We start from the raw sequence: 15102 nt of genomic DNA, 5'->3' as shown, positions 1-15102 counted from the left end.
GATTGTCACAACTGGGAAGATGCTTCTGTCAGAGTAGAGGCCAAGGATGCTGCTCAACATCCTACAATGCAGAGAACAGCACCCTTTTCATGCCCCCACAGTAGTTACCCAGCACATGTCAATCAATAGTGCCCAGGTTTAGATGCAGAAGTTTAGATGCAGCAAAGATCCCTGCCTCACGGAGTTCACGTTCTACTGGGCCGCATTTCTAAAGTATTTACAGGTATTATCTATTCATCCATCCAACTTTCTTTTTATTTTTAATAATAATAATAATTGTTATTATTTGAAATAGGGTCTTGCTCTGTGCCAGACTAGAGTGCAGTGGCATCTTCGAGGCTCACTACAACCTCAAACTCCTGGGCTCAAGTAGTCCTCCTGCCTCAGCCTCCCAAGTACCTGGGACTACAGGCACATGCCACCACGCCCAGCTAATTTTTCTATTTTTTGTAGTGATGGAGTCTTGCCCTTGCTCAGGCTGATCTCCAACTCCTGGCCTCAAACAATGCCTGTACCTCCTCCCTGACTGCTAGGATTACAGGTGTGAGCCACTATGCCCGGCCTCCATCCAGCTCTCTTTCTGTATACTTGCATAGAAAGATGACTGGAATTTCATTTTTCTACTGTTAAAGATAGTAACTTCTGGGAACTAGGATTTGGAATGATTACTTTCATCTTTTTACTTTTGTGTAATTTGTAATTATTTTAATAAGTGCAATTTTTACCAAATAAGAGTGATTTTCCTCAAAAATAAAAGAAGATGGGAAATTCATCTGCTAAGAATATTAAGGTTGTTTAATAATAACTGGTGGTAGAGATATGAATGAGTTATTTTCTTCTTTGCACTTCTCCCTCTTTTCTCTCTTATAACATTTGTAAACAATCAAACAGATATCGAATACGTATAACAAAATGGTCCAGGAGCTGTGACACCAATGTTTGTAAAGGTACATCAAGAGCCAGGCATGGTGGCATGCACCTGTAGTCTCAGCTACTTGGTAGGCTGAGGCAGGAGGGTGGCTTGGGTCTAGGAGTTCAAGTCCAGCCTGGGCAACATCTCTAAACAAAAAAGAAAGGAAGGAAGGAAGGAAGGGAGGGGGTCCTGGAACCAATCCCCCATATATACCAATGGGTGGCTGTGTATACACATGCACATGTGGCATGTCCACACACACGTACTTTCTTCTAAAAAGAAAAAAGGAAAAAAATTGTAAAAAAGGGCAACGTAACTGGGCAGTGAATACAGACAGAGGGTTGGATCTTAAAGTGAACATGGATTCTTGGGAAGTCATTTGGTACCCTGGTTTGAATGGAGGAGGGGTATTTTTTTTAGAAATAAGAATGCACAAGATTAAGTGTGCTGTATGGATCCAGGTGATAAAAGACTGGCTGCCAAGCTGGCATTTCTGACTTCCATCTTTCATATTTGTTCTGTTGGTGTGGGGTAGGGAAATTGTAGGTTTGTGCTGAAGAGCAAAATTACTACATTTTACATGGTTGGCAGCAAGGGAAAACAGAAGTCAGAAAAAACAAAAAACCCCGAACTCTAGAACTTAAATTCTGGTCATTAAAGTGCTCACAGTTAATGAAAATCAAATGTAGGAACTAATAAATAAAAAATGTTGACGTGTGTGTCAAGTTTCACTGGGGCAAAAAAAAAAAAAAAAAAAAAGTATATACACACCAATGGATATGTGTCAAAAAAGTTTAATTCCATAACATGACAGTGGGAAGATTCACAAGTGATGAATTCTATATTCCGTTTTAGGAAATGACCTGGAAGTTGGTAACCAAATAGAGATGCATGAAGAAAATAAGGAGAGACTTTCAAATCAAGTAAACTTCATCTATAAGAAAATATATACTAACAAGAAAGGCTATGTATATGGAGCTTTTGTAAAAAGTATTCCATTGAGACAAAAAGTCCATGAGTATGTCTTAAGTGGAATGAGTTTGAAACATAACTTAGATTTACTTAATTGTAGAAGAAAGAACCTTTATGAATTTAATGGAGGTGAAAAATCATTCAGTTATAATTAATATCAAATAAAGGATAAGAAAATTCATACAGGGAAGAAAACCTATGAATTTGGTGAATGTGGGAAAGTGTTCAGACAGAAGTCATACCTGACTGGACACCGGAGAATACATACTAGAGAGAAACTCTATGGATGTAATGAGTGCAGGAAAACCTTTATTGATTGTTCATCCCATGCTAGACACATAAAATCCTATATGGATGAGAGACCCTGTAAATGCAATTTCTGCCAGAAAGCCTGTGGCAGAAAAACATACCTCATTATACACCAGAGAATTCACATTGGCACGAAACCTTATGATTTTAGTCAATGTGGAAGAGCCTTTATTGATAGTTCATCTCTTTTTCAACATATGAGAACTTATATAAGGAGAAACTCTATGAATGCTATCAGTGTGGAAAGGCCTTCAGGTGAAGTTCAACTTTCTTGCAGCATGAGAGAACCGATACAGGAGAGAAGTTCTATGATTATAAAGAAGATGGTAGACCATTCAATAAGACATCCCAGCTCATTGTTCACCAAAGAACTTATACTGGGGAGAAATTCTATGAATGTACTGTATGTGGAAAATCCTTCAATGATCATTCCTCCTTCAGGCAACATATCAGAACTCACACTGGAGAGAAACCCTGTAAATGTAACGAATGTGGAAAAGCCTTCTGCCACATGACTGATCTTATCTGACCCAACAGAATCCATAATGGAGAGAAACTACATATTTCTAATGTATGTGAGGAATCCTTCTGAAATAGCTTGGTCCTTACTCAAATGAGAGAACTCATACTGAAGAAGCCCTGTGAATGTGATGAGCGTGGAAAAGTCTTTGCTCATAGTTCATCCCTCAGTCAACATGCAAGAACTCACACAGACAAAAAATCTTGTGAATCACTAGATGTCAGAATTAACTCAATGTTTATTACACACTAAATAGTTCATATTATAGATTAGTAATTTTGCAAGCTTAATGAAACTTATACATCTTCAAACTCCATTATATTAGAAATCATTTTGCAAGCCTAATAGCCAACTGTTATTAATTGTTTATAGAACATACTTATGCTAGGCCTATTTTTTGTATAGTATAGAGATTTAAAACATGTAGTAGGAAGAAAAGAACAACAGAATAATACTATGTGCACTTCAATAGATTATCCTGTATTGTTATATATAAGGTCAATTATTACTTCTTAGTATTTTTTACATATACCTGTATTGATTTTTAATAAATCAGAAGGAAACATATATATTTTATGATTATTCATTCAGAATATTACATGCAAAGGTGGTGGGAAAACTGATTCAGTGAGATAAATGGAGATACATTACTTTCCTGTTAGCATTTGTGTGAATACTGCATTTTTGAAATGCCTAATCCAACACTTAAACCAAAATGTTAGTTGCTTCCTTACCACAATGTTGCTTGATATTATGTAAAAGCAGAATTAAATCTCCATAAATCATTATGAAACTCTGATATATACAACACTGAATCTGAATCTGATCAGTCTTCTCAAGCACACTTTATGAATTTAAAAAGTGAGTTGCATACATGTTTCTTAATATTTATTTTAATTGCTATTTTGGACCATGAGTTGCAATTATCATAAAATAAAAGTGATTTTCTGGGTCATAGGTCTTATCTGTCAAAGTTGTTACCTCCTGCATATATGTTATTTCATCCAAGCACAAGAAGAACGTTAGTGTGCCTTTTTTGCATGATGTTCAGAATAAACGGACAGTCACACAATAAACACTATTTTTTGGTCACAGAACACTTCTTTACTGAGCTTTCTTTTCTGTCACAGTTGCTGTGCTTGTCTCTTCCTTTCCTCTTCTTATATTTGTAGTGTCATCTCAGCAATTTCAAAATTTCTGCCTAGGTACTGAGGCTCCAAGAAGAAAGTTAGTGTATTTCAGGATTGGGAGAAAGATTCCATGAGCTATATTGATTATATTGAAGGTTTACTCAGACTTATGAAAAAGTATAAAGTAAATAGCATTCATTTTAATAGAAAAACACATTTCTAGGGACAATTTTCTGAGACATAGACATGAAATCAATAAAAGACAAGTTTTATCAAGTCCAGTACTGCCTGTATTCATATGGAAACTCTACCTAGAGCCCTAGCATTAGATGTCTTTCTTATTCCATATAATTCTCAAATCATCAAAATCACTTTGGCAAGAAGGCTTCTAAAACTTTCTTTTTCTCTTCTAAACCTTTATGAATTAGAATTCTTTGTGTTGGAAATGAAAGAGCACTCAAACAATCTTAAGCAACAAAAGAAAGTCCATTGGTTCATATCACTGGAAAGTCCAGTATAGCTACTGGAAAGAAATAAAAATATGTAATAATTTTTAGAGATTAAATGATTACCTGGAAAACCAGAAACAAAAAAGATTAAACACTCATGTTTAGTAATATGACCAAATACAAAGAACTATATTTTTTAGATCAATGGCATTCCAAAAGAACTACAGTTAGGGCTGGGTGCGGTGGCTTATGCCTGTCATCCTAGCACTCTGGGAGACCAAGGCGGGAGGATCACTCGAGGTCAGGAGTTTGAGACCAACCTGAGCAAGAGAGAGACTCCTTCTGTACTAACAAATAGAAAGAAATTAGCTGGACAACTAAAAATATATATAGAAAAAATTAGCCAGGCATGGTGGCACATGCCTGTTGTCCCAGCTACTTGGGAGCCTGAGTCAAGTAGGATTGCTTGAGCCCAAGAGTTTGAGGTTGCTGTGAGCTAGGCTGATGCCACGGCACTCTAGCTTGGGCAACAGAGTGACACTCTGTCTAAAAAAAAAAGAACTACAGTTAGAATGAAAATGGAAGATTGTTTCATTCAGAATAGTTCCATAAAATGTAAAATACTTAGGAACAAGTATAACAAAAAATTATGGTTTCTACATTCTTTGAGTAAACTAAATATATTATTGTGTTGAGTTCAAATAATATCTTAGAAATGTGTAGAACATGTCCTGGAGAAAAGAGCCTTGCAAAAACATTATACAGATGATGGGCAAAAGGGCAGATAATTTCAACAGCAACTTGTTTCTATAAAATGGCATAGAAAGTAAACATCTGCTTCTTTCCATATTTTAACTACAGATAAATGAGGTGGCTTTGCACACATTTGGAAGAAGATTAACTAGCATTAGTGTTTTTGTCACTAAGGAAGGCTGGGAAGTGTCATATGAGATTGTCCAGGAAAACCCCCAAACTTCGGAAATATGAGGAGTTGGAAGTCCAAGCCTCCTTTGGGTGTGGAGATAGTTGGATCAGAAGGTCACCTGGAGAGAGATCAAGCAACCCCAGGTATGTCTTGGAAGAAACATTGATGGAGTCAAAAGAAGAAACAAAGGAGAGGATTCTAATTTAGGATTGATATTTTTATTTTTTATTTTGATTTTTTTTGAGACAGAGACTCACTTTGTTGCCTGGGCTAGAGTGCCATGGTGTCAGCCTAGCTCACAGCAACCTCGAACTCCTGGGCTTAAGCAATCCTTCTGCCTCAGCCTCCCAAGTAGCTGGGACTACAGGCATGCGCCACCATGCCTGCTATTTTTTTTCTCTATATAGAAAAAAATATCCAGATTATCCAGATAATCTATATCCAGATAATTTCCTTCTATTTTTAATAGAGACAGGGTCTCACTCTTGCTCAGGCTTGTCTCGAACTCCTGACCTCGAGCGATCCTCCCACCTAGGCCCCCCCAAGTGCTAGGATTACAGGCATAAGCCACCGCACCTGGCCTAGGATTGATATTTTTAATCAGAGCATATAGTTGTAGGCTGGGCGTGGTGGCTCATGCCTATAATCCCAGCAGGAGGGAAATTGAGGCAGGAGGACCACTTGAGTTCAAGATTAGCCTGGGTAACATAGTGAGACCCCCATCTCTACAAAAAATAAAAAAAAATAGCCAGTCATGGTGGCGTGCATGCCTGTAGTCCCAGCTACTCAGGATCAGGAGGCTGAGGTGGGAGAATCACTTGACCCCAGGAGTTCTAGGCTGCAGAGACATATGATCACACCACTGCCTTCCAGCCTGCTGGGTGACAGAGCCAGACTCTGAGACTCTTGTCTCTAAAATTAAAAAAAGAAAGAAACGTGGCTGCTAAAATTCCTGGGTATTGCTGTTCTTCCTGCCCAAATTCCCCACTTGTTGGTCGGTTAGTGTCAGTAATAACATTTAACACTTATATAGTTCTCAGCCTATTCTAAACACTTTTCATAAACTGAGTTAATATACTGAATCCTTCCAAAACCATATGAAATAGACTTCATGTTTAAACTATTTTACAGATAAGGAGATTAAGTAATTTACCCTTAGCCAATTTGGTCCCTTGCTGGCTGTTGGCCAGTGGTAAAAGACACAGCCAAGATCTGAACACAGGCAGTCCGGTCTTATGTCTTAGCTCATCTGTTTTGCCCCACATCATGTTTGCAATCACGTCACTTTGTGTCTTATGCCTGTCAGAAACACCGGATTGACTGGTTGCAAGGCGAGGGGTCTGGGATTTCACTTGTCTGTGAGTTGAGGTGGGGCCGTAGGAATCCAACAGCCTTCTGTGGCTGGATCCTCCTGTTCCTGATGCTCCCAGGTCATAACGCTGAGAATCAGGGGTGAAGAGGAGGTTGTTGGTATGCAAATATATAGCTATAAGTGATGCTGTAAAGCTCATTCATTTATTTATACTCATTCATTTATTCATTCCACAAATATTTGACTGACAAAAGGTAAACAAGACAAGACTCTTATGGCACTTCTTAAAAGATGACTTCAATAAATGGAGAAACATATGTTCACAGATGTGTAACTCACGGACAATAAAGAGTGAAGTTCTTCCAAAATAATTTACAGAGCTACAAATTTACCCCAGGGCACGACTTCTACCCAGAGCTTGATCACCAGAAGCCTCCTGTGGAAAAAGGAAGTCAGGGTCTCATTGGGGGTGGCCTCTGTCCTCCTTGCTGCTCCTGGGAAGGGGTGGCTCAGTGTTTCACAGACAGCTGGTGGGAGGAAAGCAATTTTATTAGACCGACGGGTCTGAAGGCTTCACCAGGCCTGGTTGTTCAGGATGTATTTCTTCTTCTCCAGATCTGCCTTCTTAAAGCTCCACCCATACCTGAGAATGCAGCTCTACTAGGTAGTATTAATACCAGGTGTATTCATTTTCTATTGCTGCATAACAAATTGCCACAAAGTGATAAGCTTATAGCAGCACTCATGTATTTGCTCACAGTTTATAGATCACAAATCTAGATGCAGTGTGGTCGGGTTGTCTGCTCTGGTGTTGCCAGGCTGAAATGAAGACATAGGCTGGGCCTGCATTTTCATCTGGAACACAGGGTCTTCTTCCAGGTTATTCAGCTTGTTGGCAGAATTTGATCGTTGCTGGTTGCTGGCCATGGATCACTCTCAACTTGTAGAGGTGGCTGTCAGGACCTTGCCACCTGGCCCTCTTTGTTTTCAAAGCTGGCAACAGAAAACTTCTGTGTCAAACCCTCCCTCATGCTTCAGCTCTCTTCCACTGCAGGAAGGGACCCGCCCCTTTCACAGGTGCACGTGATTAGGTCAGGCCCACTGAGGATAATCCCCCTTTCTTAAAGTCAACTGTGCGGTCTGCTTATCCCAATCAGAGGAGTGAACTGCATCATTAACAGTCCTGGGGATTTTACAGGTACCTATACCAAGGGGTAGGAATCATGGGATACACCATAGAATTCTGCCTGCACAACTAGGGAATATTTACTTTATGCCAGTCTCTGTTCTAAGCACTTTACATGCATTAACTCACTGAATCTTCACAGCAGGACTTATGAGTTCAGGATCATCATTATTCCCATTTGATAAATGAGAAAACAGAGGCACTGGTGGTTACGAACTTGCCCAAGGACACACAGCTAGAAAACTGCAAAGCTGCAATTCAAACCTAGATGATCTGATTCCAGAGCCTATGCTGTTAACAATGAAGACGCTATAGCTTGGTTTCTATCACCACCCAGTGGCAACACGGAGCAACGTCCCCAGTGCATGCTTGCAGGAGTGCTCACACAGGCATGTGAGACAAGAATAGCAAAGAACCACAAGATTTTAGTTCGGATGTACACCGATGGGCTCACTTAACAAACCAGAACTCCACTTCTTACACAAATTAAGAGGCTGGGACTGGTATATGGCTACCTCTGTTTCCTGAGCTATAAACTGAGGATAATAATACTCCGTAGTGCCACATTTCTTGTGGAGATTGAATGAACACTGATCAAATGAGCTCTCTGGGAATAATGCCTGGCACAGAGTAATAAGTGAAAGAGTGTTATTGTTATAATTATTATGTATTCTCTGTGGTCTCTTTTGTCTCTGAAATAGCACAACTTTGAGCCCAATTTTACTAATTAATTTATTGTGGAGGGTACTGTTTGCTGAATCTTGACTATGCATTGCTTGACATACGTATGATCTATTTCATTTTCCCAACATGATAGATAATTCATGTACTATTATTTTATTATTATTTTTTAACAAATGTACCACTGTGGTGTGGGTTTTATTTTTTAATTTTTTAATTATTATTATTAATATTATTATTTTGTGATGGGGTTTCACTCTGTCATCCAGGCTGGAGCACAGTGGCTGGGACTATTGGTGCACGCCACCACACCCAGCCTGCCTTATACTATTGTTAAATTATATTCATTGCATCAGAAAGGAAGGTCAACTTGGTGTAATATGTTATTAAAATATTTTAATCACAATCTATTTGCCTTTTAAGGAACTCGCAGAAGGAAAACAGCCCTTTTCTGGGAATCTTACCTAGTTAGATTTTAAAAGAACAATTTCTTTCTTCTTTTCTTCCTTCCCTCCCTCCTTCCTTCCATTACCTTGTATTTGTTGTAGGTGTGCTGGTTTCCACTGAAAATGCTGATGTACCACTTTTCAAAAGCATTTGGAAAGTGAGTCTACTTAAAGAAAAATTATTAGGCCAAGTTAGATAATATGGAGAAAACACTGTGATGGTGGCAGAGGGGGGTTCTAACATATGGGAACTCCTGACTTAACCCAGGGAAGAACCCGATTAGGGGATACAACCCCAGAACGGGGTCTCCTTCCTGTTGGAGACTCCGGGCCTGCTTGTCGCGTTGGCGGGACAGACCGGCTGACCGCGCCGCAGCTCCAGCAGGGCGGGGGCGCAGGGCCGGGCCGGGGCAGACGCTGCCCCTCTCCGCGGCGGCCCCGCGGGGCACAGGGACTGTCCAGAGTCCGGCCCATCGAGCGTCCCAAGGACGCCAAAGGAGTCTCATCTTCTCCAGGCTCTGCGCATCCGCGGGGCTGTTCCCAAGGGGTCCACCCCGAGCTCGGCGGCAGGCAGCCCAGTCTCGGCGCTGCACCTGCCCAGGTCCACACCTGAGGCAGCGCTGAAACCGGAGCGAGCGAGGACCTGCACTGTTGACAGGCCTGGTGGCTCTTTTCTGCTCGTTGGTGGCCTCACCGAACAGTGGCTCCAAGCTCTTTTCAGACACCGGACACTCCCTGGATATGAAGGGGCGGTGGGCGGAGACGACCGCGGACCTCGAGCACGCCCTGGGGTGGGCGACCTGAGCAGGAGGTGAGGATGTCAAGGAAACCAAAGACAGGAAAAGACCATTTTATGCATTTATGATGTCTCGTCACTGCATGGAGTGGGGGAAAAGCCCCCTCGAGCTTGCGTGCAGTCCCGCAGGCTGGAGTCCAGCCCCGCACGGCCCGACGGGGCTGGAGGACGGACCCAGCCTGCCACACACCTGGCCCAGGCCAGAACCCTGTGCAGCGAGTACCGTGCTGAGTACTGTAGGCAATTGTAACTCAATGGTAAGGATTTGTGTCTCTAAACATATCTAAACACAGAAAAGGTACAGTAAAAGTACAGTATGAAAGATAAAAAATGGTTCACCTGTACAATACGCTTACCATGAACGGAGCCTGCAGGACTGAAAGTTGGCTCTGGGTGAGTTTGTAAGTGATGAGTGAATGTGAAGGCCTGGGACATTACTGTGCACTTACACGTAGACTTTATAGACACTGTACACTTAGGCTACACTGAATTTACTTAAAAATTATGCAATTGTGCTATAATGTTACTTTGACCACGATATCATTAGGCTATAGGAATTTTTCAGCTCCATTAGAATTTCATGGGACCACCATCATATATGCATTTTGTCATTGACCAAAACATTGGTATGCAGCACGTGACTGTACAAGAAACTTTTTTTTTTTTTTCAGAAAAGATGAAGATAGAAACCGCTCTTAAATAATAGCAGTGGTCGATTTCGGGCTGGGGTGGGGTGGGGGGTGGATAGAAAAAAAATACAGTATACTTTGAAATTGTTAAGACAGATTTTGTGTTCTTGCCACACACACAAAGAAACTATACCTATATGTATCTCAAAACATCATGTCATCATGTTATACCCTAAATATATACAATTTTTACTTGTCAATTTAAATATAGAGAAATACAGGCCGGGCACGGTGGCTCATGCCTGTAATCCTAGCACTCTGGGAGGCTGAGGCAGGAGGATAGCTCGAGATCAGGAGTTCGAAACCAGCCTGAGCAAGAGTGAGACCCCCCCCCCCGTCTCTAATAAAAATAGAAAGAAATTATCTGGACAACTAAAAATATATAGAAAAATTAACCAGGCATGGTGCACATACCTGTAGTTCCAGCTACTCAGGAGGCTGAGGTAGGAGGATCACTTGAGCCCGGGAGTTTGAGGTTGCTGTGAGCTAGGCTGATGCCACGGCACTCTAGCCTGGGCAACAAAGTGAGACTCTGTCTCAAAAAAAAAAAAAAAAAGAGAGAGAGAGAGAAATACAAATAAAACACCACAAAGTTATATTTTATTATTTGTCTGTCACCTCCATCTAGTGGCAATAAGTAGAAACTGCCACAGAAATTCACAGGCTCACACAGATAATAAAATACTGGAAGGAGGCACAGGTACCTTCAGGAATGTAGTTATTATCTCATACATTGCACCTATATTATAGGCTTAGTAAAATGCAGACGTCTCAATGGGCTTTTTAATTCACCTCAATATGTGGATGACTAGTATTTCTCTGCATAATGAGAGAAATCTTTATTATTCAGAGAAGGGGGTTTCAACCAGAGGTGAGTCTGCCCCACCCGGTGGACCTTTGGCAGTGTCTGGAGACATTTCTGGTCTTCAACACTGGGCAAAGGGCTGCTGTTGGCATCTGGTGGGTGAGGCCAGGAATGCTGCTCAACACCCTACAATGCAGAAGACCCCAAATAGCAAAGAATTATCCAACCCAGGTGTCAAGGGTGCTGAGGCTGATTAGCCCCTGTTTGGGGTGACAGTTGAGGGAGAAGGTGCCAGTGAACTCACAAGCACTCCCACAGGATCAGGGCTCCACTCCATATTCAAGTCCAGTTTTGACAGTTCTAGGCACTGGAAGGAGTTTGAGTCTCACTCTAAGCAAATCAAATGATCTGTGTGTGAGGAGAGGTGGGTGAAGAGGCCTGGGGATATTTAGAATTTTCCCTAGCCCAGGAAGTGAGGATAGCTTGGTTCTGAGTTGTGGCAGAGAACATGGGAAGAAATGGGCAGGTGGATTGATGAACATCAAACGACAGGACCCAGTGACAGGTGGGATGAGGCACAGAGGCGGGGAAAGAATCTGGGGCAATCATTGGCTTCTGGTCAACACAGCTCGGTGGATTTGGTGTCATTCGTGGAAATGGGCAGTTCTGGAAGTCAGGGGGGTGTGGGAGACGATGTCATCAGCTTTCTTTGGGGTAGGTTGAGGCATCTCCCATGAAACATCAAGTAACTAGTTTGTTATGGGCGGAGTTGTGTCTCCCCAAGTCCATATACTGAAGCCCTAACCCCCAGCACCTCAGAATGTGATTGTTTTGGGATATTAGGCCTTAAAAGAGGTAATTAAGGTGAAACGAGGTAATTAGAATGAGCCCAAATCCCATATGACTGATGTCCTTATAAGAAGAGGAGATTAGGACACAAGACACACATGGAGTGATGACCCTGTGAGGACACAGGGAGAAGACAGCTGTGTGAAAGCCAAGGACAAAGGCCTCAGGGGAAACCAACCCTGCCCACACTTTGATCTCAGACTTCCAGCCTCCAGAATTGTGAGAAAATAAATTTCTGTTGCTGAAGCCACCCAGTCTGCGATGTTTGTTATACAGAAGCCCGAGCAGACTAACGCTGCACACAACATTAGTAAGTAAGAGGTGGGACTACCCAACTTGACTCCTAAGCCCCACTGATGACCACTCTGCCCCACCACCACACAAGGGCTTAGACACCAGAAAAACAGGCACCAGAAAGAAACATAAGCATCATAACGAAAACAGACATCGTTTATTGAACATTTGTTATGTGCATTATACCATTTAATCTTTACTAAATCCTTACATGACAAAGATGATTAAGAATGCCTGGATTATGTACGAGGACATTATGCTAAGAAAACAAGCCAGTGACAAAAGGACAGATACTGCATGATTCCACTTATATGAGGTACCTGGAGTAGTCAGATTCATAGAGACAGAAAGTAGAATGGTGGTTGCCAGGGGCTGGGCGTTATTGTTTAATGGGCATGGAGTTTCAGTTCCACAAGATGAAAAGAATTACAGAGATGTGTGGTGGTGATGGTTGCACAACATTATAAGTGTATTTAGCACTCCTGAGCTACACCTGACAATGGTTAAGATGATAAATTTTATGTTATGTATACTTTACCACAATAAAAAATTGGAGAAAAAAATTATTCATTAAGAACTTTAAGTCTATATGGACAACGTTCTCCCATGCAGGAGCAGATTCCTAACCCCAGTCTTTATCAGATTCTGTCCACCCCATAGTGTCCTCCTCTACTAGAAAACCCATTGAGCCCATTCTCCAAACCCTCTTCCTCCTCCCTGGTCCAACCCACCAGTGCACCCTAGGGTGATGTGGGGGCCTCCCAGGAGCCTACCTCAGCCTCCCGCCTTGCCAGCCCCTACAGGTCACCCCATACCCTCCTGATCAGCCTGCTCCCCGAAGCTCCCAAGCTCACCGTTTGCAGGTCTTGGTGTCTCTACCTTCCATATCTGCTGCCTGCAGCTCTCTCCAAATTGTCCCTTTCTCTTTATTCATGCAAAAGACCGAGTGACTCACCAGAGTTGTAACTCAAGTCTCTGCGCCTCTTTTCAGCACTCAACCTGTCCCTCCGCCCTGCCCCTGCTGTTCTCAGGAGATCAAATAAGATAGTGTGAAATCACGCCAGAATCACAAAAAGAAAAAAGGACCTTCTTGGCAGCATTTGAGCCACCGTATTCCATAAAAGACAACATCTTACTGTGATTTGAGTGTCTTTCTTTTTTAAGAGGGGGGGTCTTGCTATATTGCCCAGGCTGGCCTTGAATTCCAGGGCTCCAGAGACCCTCCTGCTGCAGCCCCAGGAGTGGCTGAGACTACAGGTGCGAGCCACCATGCCCAGCTCTGAATGCCTTTAACAGTGTTACTCACTGGCTTACCCTTTAAACAAAAAACAAAAAATAAGCAAATAAAAACAACAACAAACAGGTCTTGGGCTCAGGACCTTGGCTAGCAGCAACATCTAGCCAATATTAAACAACATTTTTGTGTCTTTCTCTTGTATCTCTATTTTTATTTTCCACTTATGATAAGTGAAACTGTTGTATTCATTCATGATAATGATTTAAAATTCCCTTTATTTTTTTTATTTTTTTTTTTTTGAGACAGAGTCTCACTCTGTTGCCCAGGCTAGAGTGAGTGCCGTGGCATCAGCCTAGCTCACAGCAACCTCAAACTCCTGAGCTCAAGCGATCCTCCTGTCTCAGCCTCCCGAGTAGCTGGGACTACAGGCATGCACCACCATGCCCGGCTAATTTTTTCTATATATATTTTTAGCTGTCCATATAATTTCTTTCTATTTTTAGTAGAGATGGGGTCTCGCTCTTGCTCAGGCTGGTCTCGAACTCCTGAGCTCAAACGATCCACCCACCTCGGCCTCCCAGAGTGCTAGGATTACAGGCGTGAGCCACCACGCCCGGCCTAAAATTCCCTTTAGAGAGAATATTTATTTCCAGTATCAGAGAGAGTGATTTTAAAGGAAAAAGTATTAAGTGTCTAGGAATCTAGCAAAGACACCGATATGGCAAAACTCATCAAGGTGGGACATGAAGGGCTGTATTTTTACATCTTTAAATAAAATTTTACTTAAATAAACTTTTAATTTCCTTTTATTACTTATTGTTTAACTGACAAAAAATTGTACATATTTATGGTGTACAACATGATGTTCAGAAATATGTATATATTTACGGAAAGGCTAAATCAAGCTATTTAATATGTACATCACCTCACACACTATTTTCTTATTGTGAGAACACTTAAATCTACTCTTTTAGCGATTTTCAAGTATACAATACATTGTTAACTATAGTCACCATGTTGTGCACCAAATCTCTTGAACTATTGCTCCTGTCTAACTGAAATGTTGTGTCCTTAGACCAACCTCTCTCCCAACCCAGCCCATGGTAACCAACCACATTCTACTCTCTGCTTCTGTGAGTTCGATTTTTACAGATTCCATATAGAAGTGAGATAATGTGGTGTTTGCCTTCTGTGTCTGGCTTTTTTCACTTAGCATAATGTCCTGCAGGCTCATCTGTGTTGTTGAAATATGACTGGTTTTTGGCCAGGCGCGGTGGCTCACTCCTGTAATCCTAGCACTCTGGGAGATCGAAGCGGGAGGATCACTCAACGTCAGGAGTTCGAGACCAGCCTGAACAAGAGTGAGACCCTGTCTCTACTAAAAAATAGAAAGAAATTAACCCGACGACTAAAAATATATAGAAAAAAATTAGCCGGGCATGGTGGCACATGCCTGTAGTCCCAGCTACTCAGGAGGCTGAGGCAGTAGGATTGCTTGAGCCCAAGAGTTTGAGGTTGGTGTGAGCTAGGCTGACGCCATTGAACTCTAGCCCAGGCAACAGAGTGAGACTCTGTCTCAAAAAAAAAAA

The sequence above is a fragment of the Eulemur rufifrons genome, chromosome 24 (assembly GCF_041146395.1).
Source record: "Eulemur rufifrons isolate Redbay chromosome 24, OSU_ERuf_1, whole genome shotgun sequence".
Lineage (NCBI taxonomy): Eukaryota > Metazoa > Chordata > Mammalia > Primates > Lemuridae > Eulemur > Eulemur rufifrons.
This window is presented reverse-complemented; position numbering follows the sequence as displayed.